Genomic DNA, 25,185 nt, shown 5'->3' with positions numbered 1-25,185 from the left:
ATTTCAAAGCATGACATGTTAGGTATCTATTTACTCGGCATAACATCTTTTATAATTTTACCAAACAAATTGGGTTATATACTGCTTTTTTTGCATTAGGATTCATTAAAGTGTATTTTTTTCCCAAAAGAATTGCGTTTGAAAAACTTATGTTACATGGTATTTGTGCAGCAAATTGCAACAACCGGCATTTTGTTCTCTAGGGTCTCTGCTAAAATATATATATAAAAATGTATATATTTCTCTTATCGTCCATGGACAGACACAGCCCCTTAAATCTTGACAAGTGGGTTATGTTCCTGTTCATAGGAGAGGACTAGGCAGAAACATGTTAGATAATTAAATACATGTTACTTTAACAGAAATGAACAGCCCCGCCCAGGGGGTGGTCCCTCCGGACATAACCCTCCTCCCTGCAGCCTCAGTTTTTTTCTGCCTAGCAAAGGGAAGGGACGTATGGCTCCCTTTGGGCCCAGAGCCCAAGAACATTTTTTATTTTATTTTCTTGAGAATCTATCAACTGTCGGCTGAGAGACATGCTGATATATAGATTCTTGTAGTCTCCTCAGTCCGGCCAGTGAGCGTGAGCACACCATTGCTAAGAGGCTGGGTCTGCCACGACATATCCCATGACTCCTGAAGTGGCCAGTGAGCTTTTGTTCCGGGGTCCATACGACTGGGCTGTGGTGTTGTCTCACTCACAGTGGACCGGGCCGGCGGCTACTCCAACGCGGTTGTATGCCTGTCAGGAATGAGTCAGCGAGTCCTCGCATGGACGGGCAAGTACAGTCCTTACCGCCAACGTGGGTCGGTATGGCTGGGCATTTCTGGGGTGAGGGGGTCCTCCTATCCTCCTTTTCCCTGCGCTCTGTCATGTTTCCCTCTGTTGCTCTACTGCCACTTCCGGGGTGGACCTGTGGGGGGGCTCCTTTTCCCACCAGTGGACTGTGGGGTGTCTGGGCCTGTGCATTTCTGTGGGGGGTATGTTTGACTGAGAAAGGCCTCATTAGGCCTTTTCATCCACATTACAGCGTTATGCTGCCATTTTGGCGGTGCTGGCGCCATTTTTTTTGTAGTCTGCTGGTATTGTGAAATCCCATTGGCGGCCATTTTGTCGTGATCGCGCTATGGCGCAGCTTACTATTGCGGTCGTCCATTTTACTGTGGCCGTGCCCTGCTCTGAGGCATCCGGCCGCCATTTTGGAGGTGGTTTTGGCCTCTAGTGCTGGCTCCTACAGCGCGCAGCACAGATCTCCTCATGATTTTACTTCACAGCTTTTTTCCTCACACACACACACGCTGTGTTCTGAGGGCGGGCAGCGGCGCAGGACAGTCTCCTCCTGTGGTTGGTGAGTCCCCTGGGTAACCCCCGGTCAGCGCAGCAAGGAGGGTGGGCTTTATTCAGGTCTTTGATGGGTCCCTGAGAGCTGCCAGGTTATGGAGTCAGTGTCTGGTTCTTCCCCAAACATGCCAGAGATGGCAGCTGGTGCTCCTGCACCTGCGGTTCCCATGGAACTGCTCTGACTCAGACCAGGACCTGGCTGTGGCTCAGGTCCCTGGTTCTGTGTTGTCTGTGGAAGTGGACCAGGACCTTCCATGTGAGGAAGACTCCTCACTTGGGTCAGTACTGGACAGAACACTTGTCAGTGCGCTTATTAATGCTGTAAGGGACTCCCTTAACCACTTGGGATCCGCCTGCCGTCAATTGACGGCTACAGTGCGGATCCCAATTGCCAAACTGCCGTCAATTGACGTCCGCCCCTTAGGGCGGTCCCCGCGCGCGCTCCAGAGCGCGCTGCGGGGAAAATCTGTGTTGGCCGTGTCCCTCGGACACAGCCAATTACAGATCGCCGCGAACGGCCAATCAGAGTGGCCGTTCGCGAGGCGATCTGTGCGGCCAATGAGAGAGGATCTCATATGTAAACATATGAGATCATCTCTCATTGCCGTTTTACACAGAGACAGCGGTGCTGTCTCTGGAGAGGAGACCGATCTGTGTCTCTTGTACATAGAGACACAGATCGGTCACCCCCCCAGTCACCCCCCCTCCACCTACAGTTAGAACACACCCAGGGAATACATTTAACCCCTTCCTCACCCCCTAGTGTTAACCCCTTCAATGCCAGTCACATTTATACTGTAATTAGTGCATATTTATAGCACTGATCGCAGTATAAATGTGAATGGCGCCAAAAATGTGTCCGATGTGTCCGCCATAACGTTGCAGTCCCATTAAAAATCGCAGATCGCCGCCATTTCTAGTAAAAAAAAATAATGAAAAAAACTAATTCTGTCCCCTATTTTGTAAGCGCTATAACTTTTGCGCAAACCAGTCGCTTATTGCGATTTTTTTTTTTTCCAAAAATATGTAGAAGAATACGTATCGGCCTAAACTGAGAAAAAAAAATGTTTTTTTTTTTTTTAAATTGGGATATTTATTATAGCAAGAAGTAAAAAATATTGTATTTTTTTCAAAATTGTCTCACTTTTTTGTTTATAGCGCAAAAAATAAAAACCGCACAGGCGATCAAATACCACCAAAAGAAAGCTCTACTTGTGGGGAAAAAAGGACGTCAATTTTGTTTGGGAGCCACGTCGCACGACCGTGCAATTGTTAGTTAAAGCGATGCAGTGCCGAAAGCTGAAATTTCACCTGGGCAGGAGGGGGGTATATGTGCCCAGTAAGCAAGTGGTTAAAGGAGTTGTAAAGGAAAACATTTTTTTTCTGAAATGACTGTTTACAGCATGGGTCTTCAAAACTACGGCCCTCCAGTTGTTCAGGAACTACGATTCCCATCATGCCTAGTCATGTCTGTGAATGTCAGTGTGTTACAATGCCTCATGGGATGTGTAGTTCTACAACAGCTGGAGGGCCGTAGTTTTAGGATCCCTGGTTTACAGGGTATTGCTGAAATGACTGTTTACAGGGTATAGAGAGACATAATAGTTAACCGATTCCTTTTAAAAATGATTAAAAATAGATAAAAATCAATCATATAATGTGCCTGCAGTTTCAGTTTCGCTTTTCATCTAGGTTTCATGCTTCTGTGAAGGACAGAGACACAGAGCCAATACAGGGCAGTGTTTGTTTTTAAAATGAAACTGATTGGTTCTGAGGGGTTTTAGACACACAGTAATTACACCTCCTTGATTAGAGACCACAGAGAGAAGCTCCCAGTACTTTTTTCATAAGGAAACAGACAACCAGGAAGTGTGCAGAACAGAGAAGGATTACAGCAAAAACGAACAATGAGGACATGAAACCAGGACTGCATTAGGGTAAAAGGAAGCTATTTAGCTAAAAAGAAAAATCCTTTAGTGACCCTTTAAGCTGGATAGTGCAGCTGAGGCATCCTCTGAGGGATTGGTCTTTTTTGGGGTCACACAAAATCAGACCGCTCTGTGAAGGTTTTTCCTTATGCATCCTTTTTTGACTAGTTCATTGATAAGGAATGGGATAAGCCGCAGTAGTCCTTTGTAGTTCCTCAGCGCCTGGCGGTTCAGTACCACTTTGGGGGAGAGCCTCTTGAAAAAATGGGCTTCTCCTCCGGTAGTGGGCCCCCCGGTTACATGAGGTGACCAGTCTCCCTATGGAAGGGACCCCTGCCTTCAAAGGACCATACTGATAGGAGGTCCGAGGCACTGACCCGCTCATGTTTACCATGCTGGGGTCTGCATTGCGGTCTAATGTGGCTGCAACCCTGGTGTCTCAGACACTCACTGAATGGGCAAAGGTTTTGCACCAGAATGTGGAGGAGCACCAACTCCCTTACTGAAGTTATTAGGCTGGCAGACCAGATGGTCCAGGGCCTTGTATATGTCTGTGATGCTACACTGACCCTTGATATCCAGAGCTTCTGTTTCGGCGCTGCCTGATCTGGCTGAAATGCTGGTCTGCTGACCAAGCATCCACAAAAAGCCCTGACAGAATTACCCTTCAAGGGTGGGAGGCTTTTTGGTACCTCACTGGATGATATTTTCAAGGATGTCACTGGGGGTAAGAGCACTCTCCTCCCTCAGTGCACCAGAGGGAAGAAGCCCCACCGTTAGCCGGGTCCTTCTTTTCCCACTCAGAAGCGGCATTTTTTTTCAGTCAGGGCCTGCGGGTAAACCCTCCCAGGCCGACAAAGTCTCTGCTGGGGAACAGAAACGTCCCTGGGTGCGTAAGCCTAACAAACTGGCACCAAAATCCGCCAATGCATGAAGTCTTGCCCCCGCCCAAATCATGGGTGGGGGGGACGGCTTCGCAGGTTCACAGCTCGGTGGACCTCCCTGCTCTTCGACCAGTGGGTCTGCAAGGTGATCACTTTGATGTACAAGACAGAGTTTCTTTCCTCTCCACTGAACAGATTCTTTCCCTCAAGTCTCCCTCTCCTTCCGGCTCTTCGGTCTGCCCTGTTGGGGGCCGTGCAGGACTTGCTAAGTTGCGGGGTAATTTTACTCGTTACGCAGGATGAGAGGTTTTTATTCAAATCCGTTTGTGGTCCCGAAGAAGGATGGGGTCTGTCCAATTTTGGACCTCAAAGCCCTAAATGCCTTTGTGAGAGTAAAGCAGTTCCGCATGGAATCCATTTGTTCGGTGGTAGCTGCGCTCCATCTGGGGGATCTTCTGGCATCCTTGGACATCAAGGACACATACTTGCATGTCCCAATTTGCGCAAGTCACCAGAGGTTTCTGTGCTTCACGATAGGGGAGGACCACTATCAGTTTGTGGCCCTTCCTTTTGGTCTAGCGTCAGCACCGTGACTTTTCACCAGGGTGCTCGCACCGATCCTAGCTTTGCTGAGACAGCGAGGCATTGCCATCATGGGCTACTTGGACGACCTTCTTCTGAGAGCAGCTTCTGGCTCAGAACTAGGGGAACATGTGTCTATAGCCAGCCAGACCCTCCAAGATTTCAGGTGGGTGTTAAACATTCAGGAGTCGGTCCTGGTGCCGACTCAGCATTTGGAGTACCTAGGGTTGATTCTGGACTCCGTGGTATAAAGGTCTTTCTTCCCCTGGAGAAGTTGCCGACTCTTCAGTCTGCAGTGAAGATGTTGGCATCTCGCAAGTGGTCGTCTCTCCGTTTTTTCATGCGAGTCCTGGGCCTGAGGGTTGCCTCCTTTGAGGCGGTACCGTATGCCCAGTTTCACACTCGTGTTTTGCAGAAGGAGATACTGTCCAAGTGGAACAAATCTCCTTTGTGTCTGGATTGTCAGATTCAGGTAAGCCACCTTGTCAGAGTCTCTCTCAATTGGTGGCCGAGATCCCTGACTCTTCGGTCCGGGAGGTCGTTTCTTGCCTTCCAGTGGACGGTGATTACGACGGACGCCAGCCTCCCGGGTTGGGGGGCGGCGTCTGGGGGGGTCCAGTCGCCAGCCCAGATGGACTCTGGAAGAATCCCGTCTGGCGATCATTGTCCTAGAACTCCGGGCGATGACGCTGCAAGGTCGCCCGATCAGGATTCAGTCGGACATCCTAAGATGTGCGGAAGATAGCGTGCCGGCTATACATTCCGGGCGTGTAAAACTGGCAGGCGGTCCATTCCTCAACCTAGGTTTCCCTGGCCAGCCTCTGCCCACCTGAGTTCGGTGGATGGCAGTGTGTTGAAGGTCTAGGCAGACTGTTTAAATTTGACTTTTATTTATATATGTTTAGTTCTCCTTTCTTTTCATGAATCCATTTTGACATGCTGCGAGCGCCACGGCATTCCTCCTATGTTATTGCCAATGGGATTAGCCCCCCTCCTTTATGTTTTGCTATATTTACTGCCTCTGTGTTATGTGCTGCCCGCTAAGCGTCCGACTGCGCACCCTGGCCCCCCCCCTCTGCCATGGCTTCCCTTAAGATTGTGACCTGGAACGTCCGGGGTCTTGGAGAGAAAGAAAAGCATGTAGCGATCCTCTCCCACCTTAAATCTCTCAGGGCTGACATCTCCATCGTGGTTGAGATCCATCTAACAGGCCAGAAGCAAATGTGCCTTAAAAAGCCCTGGGTGGGCTGGTTGCATCAGGCCCAAAACACCTCTAATTCCTGTGGAATCGCGGTCCTTGTAGCTAAGACGGTGCAGTTCCACCTTCATACCCTGCAGTCGGACCCCCAGGGCAGGTCATTGTTTTTACATGTAACCATTGGGGGCCTTGAGGTTCTCCTCCTCGCCTTCTACATCCCTCCCCATTTCCAATTTGCCATGCTGCGGGAGGGGGTGACCTTCATGGCTCGGCACCCCCTGGTGCCGGGTGTCTGGGCTGGCGACTTCAATATGGCAATTGCCCCAAGCCTTGGCAGACTAAGCCCCGCTGCCTCTTCCCTCTCAACACCTGACATTACCAGATTCTGGAAATTCCTCACTGAATTCGCTCTTACAGACACTTGCACCCGACACAGTCACACTTTAAATGCTTCACCTCCTCACGCTCAGCAATGTCCCGTATTGACCTTATCCTCCTGACCCCCCCCTCTCCTCCCTCACCCCCTTGATGTGGGCTTTGGCACCAGAGTGCTCTCTGACCATTCCCCTTATTGGATCAAACTGCGGTTGCCGCCCCCCCCCCCCCCCCCGCTGTCCGGATTTGGAGACTGAATCCATTCTGGCTCATCACTCTATCTAAAGAAAAGAAGAGGTACAGCGCAAATTCTAGTGTATAGAAATTCTGATGTGATACCAGAAAATTCCTGACGTGACACAAATAAGTGAAGGTGACACAAAATCGTAAGGTCAATTGCTATGCATCACTGAAACTAAACAATTGACTATAAATAAAAATGCACATGAAAAGCAAAAATAACTTGTATATGAAAACAATATATGAATGTGTATAAAATCTGTGAATGAATGAGATTGTGCAAGAAAAAAAGACTACAGGTGAGGTATTAGTCCATATGCTCCCAGATATCTTAAAGAAAACTTCTTTAGAAGAATGAACTTCACAGCGAATGTCTTTAGAGAAAAGGATAGTACAGGGCTGACACAACCTTCCACCAAGGCACACCTGAGTGACAAAACAATGCCCTTACCAGATGTGGAGACCACAACGGTGGTCAGACTGGACCCGGGTATATTTAGAGTCACCCAAATGACTGTATGTAGCACACTGGATCTGCTTCAAGCTATTTCCCATCAGTCAGAACGGATGAATGGCTCAGATGCAAAAAGAAAAGAAAAAAGGGCCCATAGTGCAACTTTGCAAAACAATTTAATGATCAAAGTAAAATATTGCACTTACAGATAGGTGGAGAATCATAAGCCCAATAAGGTGCACAAAGTGCGGTTTCAAAAGCTGGATCTCTGCGTCCTCTATGGCTTCCCCTTCCTGGGTCAGTTCAGGTTAGCGTGAAAAACGTCAGAGTGCAGGCCACGCCAGGCCTGCACTCTGACGTTTTTCACGCTAACCTGAACTGACCCAGGAAGCATAGCAATTGACCTTACGATTTTGTGTCACCTTCACTTATTTGTGTCACGTCAGGAATTTTCTGGTATCACATCAGAATTTCTATACACTAGAATTTGCGCTGTACCTCTTCTTTTCTTTATTTTGTTTAAATATTTGTATCTATATTTTTGGTACTAGCAGCATTTTCAATTTTTTGTTTAGCGCATTGTTTTTTTACAAGTTTTCCTTCATCACTCTATCTACCTGGGCTCGGTTCAGCTTGAGTGGGATCACTTTTTTCGCACAAACGACGGCTCCGCCTCGTTCGGTTCTGTCTGGGAGATCTTCAAAGTGCATGCTCGCTTGACCACGCAAATCAATAGACACAAGGCCACCTCCAAGACGTTGCTCTGCCAGGAGGAGGAGAGCCTTAACACCCCTGAGCAAGCCTTCCAAAATGACCCCACTGCAAGCCAATGCCTCCCGCGTTCGTATGCAGACCAGACTTACAGATCAGCTGCATTTTGAAAAAGCCAAGCAGGGCATTTTTTTCAGCAAACAGCGCATATTTGAATTCGGCGAGCATGCTGACAAGCTCCTTGCCTACCTGGCCCCCTTGGACCATAAGCCCCCGGTGGTGGTCTCTCTCCAGCTGGCTTCTGGAGTCAGGATAACGGATCCTGACCAGGTGGCTGCGGAGTTTAGGTCCTTCTACTCCGAGCTGTACTCCTCTACTGTCCAACACACCCAAGACAAGCTCTCGGCATTCCTACAGGACACTAACTTCCCTACACTTGCACCCCCCAGGTGGCCCAGTTGGAGGCGCCTCTCACCGAGGAATGCGTCGCGGAGGCTCTGCCACTGCTCCCCGCATCTAAAGCGCCCGGCTTCGACGGATTCCCTCACGAGTTCTATAAGCAATTCGGCGAGACCCTCATCCCACGGCTCTGCCAATTATACACGCACATATTCGATACCAGCTCCCTTCCGGCATCCATGCCCTAATTGTACTCATCCCCAAGCCGGGCAAAAACCCTTTGTTCCCAGAATCATATAGGCCCATCTCTCTCCTTCAGCTCGACATCAAAATTCTGGCCAAAATCCTAGCCTTGCGCCTCAACAAAGTTATCCTCAGCCTCATGCACCCCGACCAGTCCGGGTTTATGCCAGGCAAAAATACGGCCTTTAACCTTAGACAGCTCCACATGACCCTCCAGGCCCAGCCCGCGTATGTGGGCTCCAGGGTGGTAGTCAGTTTAGACGCCACCAAGGCGCTTGACTCTATCAGTCCCCTTCGGCGCGCATCCAGGTCAATGGCAGGGTCTCCACCTCCTTCCCTCTCTCCCATGGCACACGCCAGGGCTGGCCCATCTCACCCCTGCTCTATGCCCTGGCAGTGGAGCCCTTAGGCCTTGTACAGACGAGCAGACATGTCCGATGAAAACGGTCCGCGGACCGTTTATCGGACATGTCTGCTGGGGGATTTTGGTCTGATGTGTGTACACACCATCAGACCAAAATCCCTGCGGACAGAATACGCGGTGACGACGCAGCGAAGATGACGCGGCGACGTACGCGACCCCGGAAGTTCAATGCTTCCACGCATGCGTCAAATCACTTTGACGCATGCGAGGGATTTTGGCCCAGCAGACATGTCCGATGAGTCGTACAAACCATCGGACATGTCCGACGGACAGGCTTGCAGCGGACATGTTTCTTAGCATGCCAAGAAACATTTGTCCGCTGGAAACCTGTCCGCTAGGCCAGGAATCCGGTCCGCTAGGTCGTACACACGGTCGGACATGTTTCAGCAGACATGTTCGGTCGTGTGTACGAGGCCTCAGCCATAGCTCTTAGGGCCCACCCCAATATTAGAGACCTTCACTGCGGTCGGCTGACCAAGGTCGTTAGCCTCTACGTCGACGACATGCTTCTCTACCTTGCCAACGCGGGCCTCTCACTCCAGACGGCTCTCCAGGTTATCACAGCCTTCGGGACATACTCGGGGCTCCGGATAAACTCTACTAAGTCCCAAATCCTCCCTCTAGACACGGGCGCCCCCACTGCCGACCAGGCCACGCTTCCCCATGGTCAGGGCAAGCACCATTAAATACCTTGGTGTCACTGTTTCCAGGTCCCTCTTTGACTACGCCACCCTCATTGTTGAACCCTTATTCGCCCTCCTGAAAATTAAAATGCAGGTATGGTCCCGTCTCCCCCTTGGGGTAATGGGCCGGATCAATCTGGTCAAAATGATCCTCCTTCCCAAATTGCTTTATGTTTTTTTGGCAGGCCCCTCTCTACCTCCCTCCACGCATATTTAAAGCCATGGAGGCCATCCTCAACACCTTTGTCTGGGGCTCCTCCCGCCACAAATTGTCCTGGCAGGTCCTGAAGTGCCCAACCGACTTGGACGGTGCCGCACTCCCTTACCTGTCCTCTACTACATGGCATCCCAACTCTCGCACCTCTTCCACTACAACCATTTCGACAGAGACCGCCACTCCGCCCTGGTTTGCTCGCGTGCCCCAGGCCCGCTGTGCCACCCCTTCCAGCTCCTGTTCTGCGGACCCAGCGGCCCGTCCGGGGCCGGTGATGGAGGGCACATGCTGTTTCACCACTGCTAGATATGGCAGCTTGCCATGCGCTTCGGCAGGGCACCCTCTCCACACTCACCCCTCTGGGACAACCCCCTCCTGCCCGAACTTGCCTCTATCCCCGACCACGGTTTGTGGATCGACAAGGGCGTTATCTACTTGTCGCAAGTTGTGGCTCGCGGATCAATCAGGTCATTCCAAACACTCAAGGACAACTTCGTACTACCCAACCACATGTTCTTCCGCTTCCTTCAACTCCGACATGCACTCAACAGGCAGCTCGGTAACTCTACCCCAGCCCTTGAGGTCCCTCCACTAGTTGACATTGTGTCGGGAACAGACCACAAGAGACTCATCTCCCAACTCTACACGTACCTCCTGCAGCCTGTGGCAACCACCACTGCCTATCAGCTGAAAACCCGTTGGGAGCCTGACCTGGGCACTGTGACTGACGTGGACTGGGGGGGGAAGCCCTGACCAACTGTAAAACTGCTTCTCCCCAAACTCTGACCGCCTTACCCACCTGTTTATCCTCCACAGATCGTACCCGACGCCCTACCGCATCTCTAAATACAGACGAGACCACGACCCCAACTGCCCCAGCTGCGGCCACCGCAACGCCTCCTTCTTCCACCTGCTCTGGACTTGCCCACCCATACAAGGGTTCTGGACCCAGGTGGTCCGGTTCCTTCATGACCGCATGGGCTCCCCCTTGTCCCTCTGCCCCCGTCAATGTGTGCTGGGGCTCCTCTCACTCCCTGAAGGCGAAAAGTATTTAAATATATTTCTGCAAGAATCATTATTCCTTGCCAGGATGCAGGTCGCCAGGGTGTGGATGAGCTCCTCCCACTCCACAGCAATGGATCAGAGCTGTCAACACTACTCTCCCCTACAAAAAAGTAATGTATACCCGCAGGGGCTGCCCAAAGAAGTACAATAAGGTTTGGGATAGGTGGTACCAGCTCTCGGTTCTTCAGAAACCTCTCTTTGGAAACACCAGAGAGTTCCCTCTCTTGACACTATCTCAGAAGGTGGCCTTTTTTGGTGGCCATTACTTCTGTCAGAAGGGTTTGAGTTGGTGGCCTTGTCTTGCAAGTCGCCATACTTCATCCTCCATAAGTATAAGGCGGTGTTGCGCCCGCAACCTTCCTTTCTTCCGAAGGTGGTTTCGGCCTTTCACCTGAATGAGGACATTGTTCTTCCATCTTTATGTCCTTGGCCGGCGCTTCCTAGGAGGGTTGCTCTTCATACTTTAGACGTGGTACGCGCTTTGCTTAGCAGGGGCTCCGTTTCGGAGATCTGACTCTTTGTGTCGGTGTCTGGTCCGGAAAAAGGACCGTCTCGTCAGCCACCATTTCACGGTGGATCAGGCAGACCATCATACAGGCCTATGCTCTTAGGGGGGCGCCCCCTTTCCGGTCACGGCACATTCGACCAGGGAAATTGGTGCTTCCTGGGCTTTCCCAACATTAAGCGCCTGTCTCACAGGTGTGCAAAGCAGCGACTTTGTCGTCCGTTCACACTTTTACCAAATTTTACAAGGTTGATGTGAGTGCATCTTCTGATGCTTCCTTTGGCCGCAAGGTTTTGCAGGCGGCTGTTTAAAGTTGCAACTCCTCCGTTGAAGAGCTGTGCTTGTTTTGGGGTGAAGTTAAATTGTTTTTTTACTGATATTGTTCCCACCCCTCTTTTTTTGACACTGCTTGGGGACGTCCCACTTGTCAAGATTTAAGGAGCCGTGTCCGTCCATGGATAAGAGAAAATAGGATTTTTTGTACGGACGGACACAGCACCCACCCCTCCTTTTTAGGTTTGTACTGCTTGTTACGAACTGAGGCTGCATGCTGCAGGGAGGTGGGTTATGTCCGTGGGACCGCCCCCTGGGCGGGGCTGTTCAACTCTGTTAAAGTAACGTATTTGATTATCTAAAAAGTTCTGCCTAGTCCTCTCCTGTGAACAGGAACATAACCCACTTGTCAAGATTTAAAGGAGCTGTGTCCGTCCATGGACGACAGAGAAAAGGATTTTACAGGGAGTACAAAAATCCTATTCTGAGGAATTTTCTTACAAAAAAAGGGATTTTTAATACAGCTTACCTGTAAAATCCTTTTCTTGGAGTACATCACGGGACACAGAGCAGCATATTCATTACTATGTGGGTTATATGGAGTACCTTCAGGTGATGGACACTGGCAATCTCAAACAGGAAGTGCCCCTCCCTATATAACCCCCTCCCATAGGAGGAGTACCTCAGTTTTGTAGCAAGCAGTATGCCTCCCAAAATGGTCCCCATAAGAGGGGTGGGAGCTCTGTGTCCCGTGATGTACTCCAAGAAAAGGATTTTACAGGTAAGCTGTATTAAAAATCCCTTTTTCTTTATCGTACATCACGGGACACAGAGCAGCATGTTCATTACTATGTGGGATGTCCCAAAGCAATGCTTACAATGAGGGGAGGGAGAACATCTTCCCAAGACAAAAGGATTTAATTTAGAGATATACTTAAATCATAATAAATCCAACTTAGTTGAGAAAAAATAATTTTAAATATTAAATTTAACTCAAAAGGGAGCCCCCGGAATCCGAGGGTCTCAAACTGCAGCCTGCAGCACTGCCTGCCCAAAGGCTGTATCTGTATTCCTTCTTACGTCCAACTGGTAGAACTTTGTAAACGTGTGGACAGAAGACCAGGTTGCCGCCTTGCAAACTTGAGCCATAGAGATCTGGTGGTGTGCTGCCCAGGAGGCGCCCATGGCCCTAGTAGAATGAGCCTTCAATGATAACGGAGGAGGCAACCCTTTCAAGCCGTAGGCCTGAGTGATTAACTGTTTAATCCACCTCGAGATGGTGGATTTTGCAGCTGCCTGCCCCTTCTTGGGCCCATCCGGTAAAATGAACAACACATCTGTTTTCCGGATCTTCTCTGTAGCTTTAAGATAGGCCTTCATGGCCCTAACAATATCCAAGGTATGCAGCAACCCTTCCTTTCTGGAAGTAGGTTTAGGAAAGAAGGATGGTAATACCAAATCCTGGTTTAGATGAAAACTGGATATAACCTTTGGTAGGAAGGAAGGATGAGGGCGGAGAACGACCTTGTCCTTATGTAAAATAAGATATGGTTCCTTACAGGATAAGGCTGCCAGTTCCGATACTCTCCTGGCGGAAACCATGGCAACCAAAAATACTAACTTCCTTGTCAGTAAAACCGAAGGAATTTCAGCCAACGGCTCAAAAGGTTGTTTCTGTAAACTCGACAGAACCAGATTTAAATCCCACGGACAAAGTGGGGATTTAACTGGAGGATTAATACGTAAGACCCCTTGAATGAAGGTCTTAACTAGCGAGTGGGTGGCCAGCGGCCGCTGAAACCACACTGACAAAGCTGAAATCTGTCCTTTGATTGTGATTAATGCCAGTCCTTTATCCACTCCTAGCTGGAGAAAACTTAATACTCTATCGATGGTAAATTTGCGAGAAAGCCATCGCTTGGACTCACACCAGCCTACATAGGCCTTCCAGACCCTGTAATAAATCACCCTAGAGACCGGTTTCCTGGCTCTGATTAGGGTAGAGATTACCTTCTGAGACAGACCTCTACCCCTGAGAATCAGGGATTCAGCCTCCAGGCCGTCAAATTTAGATGCCGTAAGGCAGGGTGGAGGATCGGACCTTGCGATAGCAGGTCTGGCCGTAGAGGAAGAGTCCAAGGGTCTCCCACTACCATCTTCAGGATTAGTGAATACCATGCCCTTCTGGGCCATGCTGGAGCTACCAGGATAACTGGTATGTGCTCCACCCTGATCCTGCGCAGTAGGCGGGGTAGTAACTGGAGCGGGGGAAATGCATAAAAAAGTTTGAACTGATGCCAAGGGCAAACTAACGCATCGGTTCCGCAGGCCCTGGGATCCCTTGTGCGGGACATGAACCTGTCTAGCTTCTTGTTCAGTCTCGATGCCATGATATCCACGTCCGGCACTCCCCATTTCTGGCAGAGTGTCTGAAAGACCTGTGGATGCAGAGACCACTCCCCCGGCAACAGAGTCTGGCGACTTAAGAAGTCCGCCTGTAGGTTGTCCACTCCGGGAATGAATATAGCCGATATGCAGGGCACATGGGCTTCTGCCCACAAGAAAATCAAGCTCACTTCCTTTTGAGCGGCTTGACTCTTGGTTCCCCCTTGGTGATTTATATATGCCACCGCCGTGGCATTGTCCGATTGTATTCTCACCGGGAACCCCTGTAGTTTGGACGTCCAAGCCTTGAGGGCTAGTCGAGCAGCTCTGAGCTCCAAGACATTGATGGGCAACTGCTTCTCTGCCGCTGCCCAAGTGCCCTGGCGAGTGCAACCATCCAAAATTGCTCCCCAGCCTGTCAGGCTGGCGTCTGTGGTTACTATCTTCCAGGTCACAGGACTGAAAGTCTTTCCCTTCAGGAGATTCTGAGGGTTTAACCACCAAGATAGACTTTGCCGCACTCTTGGTGAGAGTGGCAAAGGAATTTCTAAGGCCTGAGGCCTCTTGCTCCATGCTGACAGGATGGCTGCCTGCAGGATGCGAGTGTGGCTCTGAGCGTACGGAACCGCCTCGAATGTGGCCACCATCTTGCCTAGTAGTCGCATACATAGGCGAACAGTTGGCCTTTTCTTTCTTAGAACTATTTGTATTCGCTCCTTGATGGCCTTGACCTTTAATAGGGGTAGGAACACCTTTTGTTGTTCTGTATCCAATCTCATGCCGAGATATTCCAGCTGCCTTGTGGGCAGGAATGCTGACTTGTCTCGATTTAGGAGCCAGCCGAACCTCTCGAGGTACTGAACCGTGAGGGCCACTGCTCGTTCCAGGCCGGGAGACGAGTGGTCTACGACCAAAAGGTCGTCCAGGTAAGCCAGGACCGTGACCCCTTGGGTCCTTAGATTGGCTAGGATTGGGGCTAGGACCTTCGTGAATACCCGGGGGGCCGTAGCCAACCCGAAGGGGAGCGCCACAAATTGGAAATGACGCTGAGCCACCGCGAAGCGTAGAAATACTTGATGTGGCTGAAAAATTGGCACATGAAGGTAAGCATCCTTTATGTCTATGGACGCCATGAAATCGTCCTTCTGGAGCACGGCGACAGCTGACCGAATAGTTTCCATCCGGAATGGAAGACCTTTAGGTACGCATTTACTCCCTTTAAGTCCAAGATTGGCCTGACATCGCCGTTGGGCTTTGGGATAATAAACAGGTTGGAGTAGAACCCCAATCCCTGTTCCCGGACTGGTACTTCTACTATCACCTTCTGGCATAGTAGATGATTCAATGCCGCCATCAATGCGGCTCTCTTCACAGGGTCGCCTGGTACTCTTGACTCCTGGAAATGAGGAGGAGGGAATTTTGAAAATTCTAGTTTGTAGCCCGTGGCCACGGAAGACCGTACCCAGCAGTCGGGAATGCTGGCTTCCCAAACTTCTGCAAAGAGACGTAGCCTTCCCCCCACCATCGTGGGTGGGGGCGCCCCTTCATAAGGCCGACTTGGGGGCTGGCTTCGCAGGCTTGCGGTACCACTGCTTCTTGCCCCCAGTGGCTTGGCCTTGTGGCTTATTGTTAAAGCCTGATCTTGCAGGAGGCCGTCGATACTGTCTGGTATTAGAGGGCCCCTGTCCCGGAGAGGGCTGGCGCTTAAACGCGGGCCCTCGAGCTTTCTTCTTGACTGGCAAGAGAGTGCTTTTGCCGCTTGATATAGTCTGAATATATCTATCCAGATCTTCTCCGAAGAGTCGTCCTCCATGGAAGGGAAACCCTACCAGGAGTTTTTTGCATGGGGGCTCAGCCTCCCAACTCTTCAACCATAAGAGCCTTCTCATATGGATTAGAAATAAGGATAAACGTGATGCCTGCTGGATGGAGTCCTTGATAGCATCCACCGTAAAGCGTATAGCCCTCGGTATATCCGAAAATTCCTCTGCCTGCTGGGCAGGGATAAGTTTAAGCATTTGCTTAGTCTTATCTGATAATGCTTGGGTAATTCCAATAGCAGCCACAGCGGGCTGAACTATCGCCCCTGCTGAAGTAAAGGAGGCTTTCAGTAATGTTTCCAAGCGTTTATCAACCGGATCCTTAAACACCTGTACGTTTTCCACCGGACAAGTTAAAGATTTGTTCACATAGCAGATGGCTGCGTCCACCGCCGGGGGCGCCCACCTTTTGGAGAATTTCTCCTCCATAGGATATAAAACAGAGAATTTTTTAGGTGGTAAAAAGACTATCTGGCTTAGTCCAATCCTGAAACATGACCTCCTCGAGTAGAGGATGGATCGGAAAAACTGCGTTGCTTTGAGGCGTTCTTAATGAGCCTAAAGCTGAAACCGCCGATACTTGAGGTTCTGGTATGGGTAACTTAAATGCCTCATGGACCATGTCCGTTAAGGCCTGAACCCACAAACTTTCCCCTTGGGAGGCTGAACCAGACCCCTCAGTATCCAGATCCTCGATCTCTGAACCACCCTGGTCCAAAGCGTCAAGTCTATCCAATTCCCCTAGGGAAAGGATCTCCGTGTCTGAGGCTTCTTGCTCGGGTGACGGAGACCTAGTCCGCTTTCTACCCGATATAGCCTTAGCTATCCTTTTTGCCATTCTTTTCTCTAGTTCACCTAAAGAAACAGCAAGAACCCTCTCAGTGACAAAGCCGGGGTTGGACTGACCTGGATCAGCCCCAGCACCAGATCCCCCAGGTCCCATCAAGGCGTGCCCTGATATGTCCTGTGGGGAGAGCAGCGGCATAGCCGTGTCTGAGCCCTCGGATTTTGCGGGGGAATCCCCACCCTTTGTACCCTCTGACCCAGAAGGCATGGTACAATACCGAGGTACACCTGCTATCACCCAGCCACAGACGTAGCTAAGGGGATCTGTCGGTTTGGGAGCGATAGAGACTAACGCCCAAACTGAGAAGGGAGATCAGCAGTTCTTTCCCTTCTTCTTTTTTTTTTTTTTTCTTTCTTTTTTGAAGAGGAAAAGAAACCACTCTGTCTCCCACCAAGTATTGCCAATAGCCATCTGCTGAGAAAAGGAAAAGAAAACCTATCTGTAGGTTTGACAGTCCTTAGAAAAAAACTGCAATCCTTCCTTTCGCCACCGGGTGTCCTCGGCGTGCTCCGCTCTGTGTCCTCCTCTCCTCTAGCTCAGGATAACACTGAGCTCTTGGCAGCTAATGGAAGGGCCTCCCCTTCCTTTATTTGTGATTCGCCGCCCACAGGGACGCACCCCCACCACGAAAACGGCGCGAAAATCGTTTATATCTCGGGCACGCGCGCGCGCGTGCGCCCGTCGGCGGGGGCCATCACACATGGAGGAGGACGGAGCAGCGCAGGCACCCAGGCAGGTAAGCCCTTTAGGTAGGTCACAGACCTCCTTTTTAGCATGGGAAAAAGGCTCCCCTCTCACAGAGATCCCACACCTAGCGCCAGCAGCCCAGCTAAGCAACACTTACCAGGGAGGTCACATCTTACTGGGGAAAAAGTTTGAATCATCCTGTCTCTGTCATAGACATAGTGATTCCTTGCCAATGCAGAGCATACCCAGGCATGTCCCCCCTGTGCACCCCCTGTAGGGAACCCGCTAAGAACCAAGTTCCGCAAGCTCCCCCAATACTTACCTGCTCCATGCCGCAGGACTTTTGCACAGCAAGAGGTCCAATCTTCCCCCATCTCCGTGGGTGGCGTCTAGACCTTCAGGCCCTGGGTTCCTATGAAGGATCCACTGTCCTGGGCCCATATAGCACTCTGGCAACAGAAACATTAGGTCCCCAAAGGTTTCTAAGTTCTGGGCCCAGGGTCCAGCTCTCTAAACAGAAAGCATTATGGGCTACACCCCAATGGTTTGGGGTCCGGTTGCTGACCACTTTAGCACTGAGGCCTTTGGACAGAACCGGTTAGCCCACCTTAATCCCAAGGATGTGGAGGTAAGCTAAACCATGACCAACACCTAAGACACTGGCGAAAAAACTGAGGTACTCCTCCTATGGGAGGGGGTTATATAGGGAGGGGCACTTCCTGTTTGAGATTGCCAGTGTCCATCACCTGAAGGTACTCCATATAACCCACATAGTAATGAATATGCTGCTCTGTGTCCCGTGATGTACGATAAAGAAAAAAGTACCAGTTACTTACCGGTAACTGCTTTTCTAGGATATCTTCCGGGACGGCACACCTGAGAGATGAGTGGCTCCTCCCTACAGCAAACACAATCAAATCGACAGCTGTTTTTAGTCCCCACCCTTCCCATTGATCCTCAGTTTGTAGAAAAGTAACTCCTGAACCTGGTTCACAAGGGAAATCATTCCTCATAGGCACTCACCTTCTTGTGTTCTACAATTTTCCCTCCTCCAACGGGTGGGAAGTAGGCCTGCCGTCCTGGAAGATATTCTAGAAAAGCAGTTACCGGTACGTAACTGGTACTTTTCTCTAGTCATCATCCAGGACGACACACCTGAGAGGATGGGTAAAGTAGGTATTCCTGCGCTACAGTGGAAACTATGTGTGCAGAGGGTAAAAGGTGCGGCAACTACCGTATGGGCCAACCACTACCCACAGTGAGACATGGGGAAAAAAAAATTAAAATCAAGAGATGGTGTTGCGCTCCAATAGCATAGAATGGTGTAAATGGTAAAATGTATAAATAACCAAAATAGTATAATTGATAAATTAATGTGAAAATACACTGACTGAAAGATAAAAATTGCTATAAATGCCAAGATAAGGTGCACCCAAAGGTGAACTGAATGAATGTGCAAACAGTGCAGATAAGGTGCATAAATAAAAACGCAACAATAATATATGCAGTCGCAGAGGAAATCGCAAGATGGTGTTATGTTCAGTCATTCATTTTGATTGGAGCATAACTGATATACAACGATGGATGAATAAACAGTGAACTAAATAAGAGTGCAAATAAATACAAAATAGGTGACTGTATAATGCAAGTAAAATCACATTGTATAAAATGGTGGATGGAACCACAAGATTGTCCAAATTGTTACAAAGTGCAACTGCGACTCAGTCCAAAAGGTAATGCAATTTAATCAAAAGAAATTGCAAAGTGCAAGTGAAGTGCTGGGTGCTAAATGACATCAGCAGGTGGCAAGGTGACTTGTTGGTGAATCTTCGGTGTATGGTGACACCCGAAGGTGTGCCATCAAATTGCGTTACAGCTGCAAGGTAAGCATTACCTCTTGGACTGAGTCCATTTGCACTTTGTAACAATATGGACAATGTTGTGGTTCCATCCACCATTTATACAATGTGATTTTACTTACATTATACAATCACCTATTTGTACTCTTATTTAGTTCACCGTTTATTCATCCATCATTGTTGTATATCAGTTATGTTGAGTCATTCATTTTGATTGGAGCAGAACACCATCCTGCGATTTCCTCTGCGACTGCATATATTATCTTTACGTTGCAATTTTATTTATGCAACCGAGTCACCTTATCTGCAACGTTTGCACATTCATTCAGTTCACCTTAGTATTTATAGCCATTTTTATCTTTCAGTCAGTCCATTTGCACATTTATCAATTATACCATTTTGGTTATTTATACATTTTACCACTTACACCATTCTATGCTATTGGAGCGCAACACCATCTCTTGATTTTTTCCATACCTGAGAGGATAATCAAATACCTCAGTTCTGCAGTAAGTTTTACCTCCACTCCATATGCTTGATGAAGCTATCTTAGCTAAATCATGCAGCTGATCTGCAGGTCTACTCCACCGATGTCCTTGCCTTCTCCGCTTCGGATGCAGGATCTAGGTGGAGTGGGCCCTTAAAGATGGAATCAGAAAACATGTTAAACTTGTAGGTTAGCAATGTTGCCTGTCTCGCACATCCAACAACCATGGCCTATTGTGCTTGTAGGTGCTACTTAGAACCACTAAAAAGATTAATCAGGAGACCTGTATTGTAAGACAAGGACACTACATTAATCAAGGGCCTGTCTTAACACTAACCTGTTCAGGGAAGAAGAAGAAAGAAGAAAGAGAAGAAAGAAGAAAGAAGAAAGAAGAAAGAAGAAAGAGAAGAAAGAAGAAAGAGAAGAAAGAGAAGAAAGAAGAAAGAGAAGAAAGAAGAAGAAAGAAGAAGGAGAAGAAAGAAGAAGGAGAAGAAAGAAGAAGGAGAAGAAAGAAGAAGGAGAAGAAGAAGAAAGAAGAAGGAGAAGAAAGAAGAAGGAGAAGAAAGAAGAAGGAGAAGAAAGAAGAAGGAGAAGAAAGAAGAAGGAGAAGAAAGAAGAAAGAAGAAAGAAGAAAGAAGAAGAAGCCCCTGACAGACAACCTTTTTTGTACATTTTTAACTTTACGTCAGCAAAGACTCAGGCCTTGTACACACGGTCGGACAAAACCGATGAGAATGGTCCGACGGACCGTTTTCATCGGTTCACCGCTGAAGTGGCCTGACGGCCTGATATGCGTACACACCGTCAGTCCAAAATCCGATCGGGTCAGAATGCGGACACGTAAACACGTATGACGTCACTATAAAGGGGTAGGCCAAAGCCTTCGTCGCCGCCCTTGAGTCCGCTTTTGCTAATTCCGTGTAACCGCGTGTTAGTGAAAGATTGGTGAGAGCCGATTCGCGCTTTTCAGTCTCCGTGCTTTTTCAGATCGTATTCTCGGGTTCAGTGTGTGCTTGTGGGTTCGTATTTGTCATTCAGTGCTGGCTTTCGGGTCGTTTCTGCTTTGCAGTGCCGTCCTGTCCGCTCGTATCTGTGTGCAGTGCGTTCTTTACAGGTATTGCTGGATTTGGGGGTGCTTTCTGTTTGAAGTGCGTTCTGACCAGCCGACCGTTTTGAAGCCATGATGGAGCAGCGTGATTTTGCTAAAATTCGTGCTGCGTATGGGCTGTCTTCTGCAGTTCATACTAACTCAAGGACTTTGGCCAGGACCAGAGGGAGGAGGAGTTCCTGGGCCAAGAATTGGTTGCGCCAGCGTGACCAATTTTCTCATATGCCTCTGCTTAGGGAAATCCAGGAGAATAATCCTGATGACTTCAGGAACTTTCTCCGTATGACGGACCCAGTTTTCCACCGTCTATTGGATCTTCTGTCCCCCTATATCACGAGGCAGGACACTGATGCGCCAAGCCATCACGGCTGAGCAGAGGCTTATTGCCACGTTGCGGTACCTGGCGACTGGGAGGAACCTGCAGGACCTCAAGTTCTCGACAGGCATCTCTCCCCAGGCGCTTGGGATCATCATACCGGAGACGTGTTCTGCTATCGTTCAAGTCATGCAGGAGGAGTATATTAAGATAAGCTTCCTCCTTTAAACATCACAATCTATGTTTTTTTAATGTATGCTAAGGTCTTCTTTTTTTTTGCAGATTTCCCTACTTCCCATGATTGTATTATGCGATGAATGTTACCTTTTGTCCCCATGCCGGTTTGAAGCTTCCCATGCTCTTTTCTTGTCCTACATGCATCTTTCCCTTCACTAAACCTGTCCAGCATTCTATCCTAGGGCCAAACACACCTAGCCTAGTCATTTTTCAACCTTATTTTTGTCTGCCCCATTGTAGTTCTGCCCCCCCCCTTTTTTTAAAATATTTTTAGGCATAGTGCTACCTGTTTTGAATTTATTGCCTACACTCAGCTAGAACCCCCCCCCCCTAAAAATGTTTAATGCCCCACCAGAGGGGTGAGTCCGATTTAAGTTGGCCTATATTTTTGGCCATGTAATACTCACTCCAATGCTAGTAAATGTTCTAATGATGTGTCACAAGGATGTTTTTTGAATTGTGATTGCAATGTTTATTTGGCCAATTTCTAATTGTAATTTTTTGTTTGTCCCCACAGTTTTCCTCCACGCCACAGGAATGGCAGACTGTGGCTTCCCAATTTGCCCAGCGGAGGGGCAATAGATGGGAAACATGTCCGCATAGTCCTGCCACCCCGTTCGGGGTCGTACTATTTTAACTACAAAGGTTTTCATAGTATCATGTTGATGGCGGTGGTGTCGGCACAGTAAGAATTTTTGTATGTGGACGTGGGGAAGAATGGCCGGCTGTCTGATGGTGGAGTGTTCGCGCAGACGGAGTTTGCCAAGCGTCTACAATCTGGTGGTCTAGAACTGCCACGGGATGAAGACAATTTGGAGGGACTTCCGTTTGTTTTTCTCGCGGATGACGCTTTCGGGCTTGGACCTCACCTCATGCGGCCTTCTCCCCAGAGGACCCTCACCCCGGAGAGGAGGGTTTTCAATTTTCGGCTGGCCAGAGCTCGGAGGGTAGTCGAGAATGCCTTTGGGATACTCGCCAGCCGGTTCCGCCTGTTCCTGACAGCGATACACCTGGCGGAATATAAATTGAACACCATTGTTTTTGCCTGTTGCATTTTGCACAATTTTATACGCAGGCACTCCCAGTCGTACCTAGCCAACATTGGTGCTGAGGCAGGACTACCCTCAGATACCTTTCCTGGCATGGACACTGGTCGCGCTGGCTTGGCCCGCCAATCTGCTCGTGAGGCACGCGACAAATATGTTGAGTACTTCATGGGTCGGGGGGCCATTGCTATGCCAGAAAATATTTCTTTCTAATTCGGCCCCCAAAAGAAAGAAATATTAATTACCTAATAAATAATTTGACCATTGGAATTTATACAGTGGTTTGTCATTCTTGCTTTGGTTTCATTTTCTCTGTCTCCCTGGTTCCCCTTCTAGTGCCAACTGTAGTTCTCAGTTTTAGTAAATAAACACAGTTGCACAGTAGTCACTCATCTACATACTGGTATTGAGCATAAAAAGAAGCCGCCACTCCATTTTGTTTTCTGGGGTTTTTATTCTGTGCTCAACCTCTTTTTTTTTTGGTAACAAAATAGAAAAGTTTTTGTTTCTGCACAACGTGTTTTTTTTTTTTTGCTTATTTTTCAAAAATATATTTTTTCATGTCGTACAAAACCCATGCGTTTTTACAAAAAAACAATGGCCCAGATTCTCATACAATTACGTTGCTCCTGGGCAGCGTAACGTATGTGATTTAAGTTACACCGCCGCAGGTTTACAGCGTTAGTGCCTGATTCTCAGAACACTTACCTGTAAACTTGCGGCGGTGTATCGTAAAAGCTCTCGGCGCAAGCCCGCCCAATTCAAATGGGGCGGGCACCATTTAAATTAGGCGCGTTCCCACGCCGAGCGTACTGCGCATGCTCCATTGGGTAAATTACCCGACGTGCATTGCGCTAAATGACGTTGGTCATTTGCTTAGACGTTAACGTAAATGGCGTCCAGCGCCATTCACGGACGTCTTACGCAAACAACGTAGATTTTTTAAATTTCGACGCGGGAACGACGGCCATACTTAACATTGGCTGCGCCTCATAGACCCAGGGGCAACTTTACGCGTCGGAAAGGCTACGGAAACGACGTAAATTCCCTGCGTCGAGTGCGCGTACGTTCGGGAATCGTCGTAATTTGCTAATTTACATAAGCGATGGGGAAATGACGTGGGCGACACCTAGCGGCGGGAAAAAAAATTGCATTTAAGATCTGACAGCGTAAGAGCCTTACGCCTGTCAGATCTAATGGTAATCTATGCGTAACTGATTCTAAGAATCAGTCGCATAGATACCCGGGGCCAGATTAGGACTTACGACGGTGCAAATGGTGTTGCGCCGTCGTAACGCCTTTGAGAATCTGGGCCATAATCTCCACACAATGGAACTTACAAAGTTCAACCTTATTCCAAACACATGTGATGGGGTGATGTCACCCCAGAACAAGCCAAAATTTCAAGATACACACATTTTGACTGGCCAAATGAGGAATTCTCTCCTGATACCATGCCAAATGTCAACATGTGCTATCTGCCATCATGGGTGATCAATGGATGTGTTTTGGGGGGCAAACCCTTCCTCTCACCTACTTGAGTAGCGAGGAAGGGCTTGAACCCACAAAGCAAAGCCCATCGATATCCTGTGATGGCAGATAGCACATGTTGACACACTGTGTGCATCTTCAAATTTTAGCGTGTGGATTATCCAATACAAATTGGTGTGCAAAACATAACCTTGAAACAGGTTTTTTTTTTGGGGGGGGTGTTAATCTTGTATACGGCCCATCATGTCAATGATGTTTTTAAAATTTTGCTCCATGACATTTATCCTATTCCTCATAATGTCCATTTCAGTACTGCATTCCATAATTTGTTGAATGACAATTTGGGCACTAGCCCTGGAAAAATGTGTACTACCAGATGCAGGGATACCACCATCTTCATCCCCTAAAAAAATAAAAATAAGGGGCGTGAATGGAAGCCTGAATCCACAACTTCTGCACTGACCGGAGATACGATCCTCAGCACCGCTGACCCACGCAGCTAAAATGCACCACGCCGACCCTCACACACTGGGGAACCAGTCCGGGTCCTCCCGGAAAAGAAAAAAAAAGTACTGGGTACCGAGGAAATTGACTGATTTCTTTACTCAGTCCTCTGGTGGCGGACATCTCATCCATCCTGCCTCAGGACATTACCTTGAACCCCTCTCCAGGATTGGGACCATCTTCCTCCCAGAACAGCCCAGCGAAAGCGCGGATGCGCCTGGATACAGGAGACAAGGCCTCAGAGGTAAGGCCTGTGCTGGATAATCTAACACAGACTCCGGCTTCATCCCCTATTGCAGCCTTCCCCACTACAAACCAAACAGTTATAGACACTATGCTGAAGGAGATGCTGATCTCCCTTCATAGCTCACTGCACAAGGACATATCATCCATGTTTTCTGCATTCCGATCGGAAATGATGCATATGGGGACCAAGCTGAGCCATGATGAAAAACAGATGGGCGCCATGACAGTTACGGTGAACGACTTAGTAGACGCCCACGACCATGCTAGAGATGAACAACACTGGGTGCGGGCCAAGATGGCGGACCTCGAGGACCGCTCGAGATGCAACAATGTCAAACTGCGCGGCATTCCGGAAACGGTCTTGCCAGCGGACCTGAACTCGTATGCCAGAAAATTGATCTCCACACTCCTGCCTGACCTCTCCCCAATGGAGACTATCATTGACCGCATCCATCGCTTGCCGAAGCCTCCGCACCTACCAGCTGAGGTTCCCCGCGACACGCTCATGAGAGTCCATTTCTTTCATGCCAAGGACATGCTCCTAGCGAAAACGAGACGTCTCGAACAACTACCGCCACCGTATACAAAACTACAGCTTTTTGCTGACATCTCCCAGTACACCCGACAACAGC

General features: G+C 48.9%; 1 protein-coding gene across 1 annotated transcript in view; it reads right to left on the bottom strand.

The window, feature by feature from the left end:
* The window catches only part of LOC120920468 (zinc finger protein 37-like), a 199,390-nt gene that overhangs the window by 19,251 nt on the left and 154,954 nt on the right, over positions 1-25,185 (bottom strand). The gene's annotated exons all lie outside the window — the stretch shown is intronic.

The sequence above is a fragment of the Rana temporaria genome, chromosome 13 (genome assembly GCF_905171775.1).
Source record: "Rana temporaria chromosome 13, aRanTem1.1, whole genome shotgun sequence".
NCBI classification, from domain to species: domain Eukaryota; kingdom Metazoa; phylum Chordata; class Amphibia; order Anura; family Ranidae; genus Rana; species Rana temporaria.
Note: the sequence above shows the minus strand (reverse complement) of the source record. Positions and strands in the feature narration are given on the sequence as shown.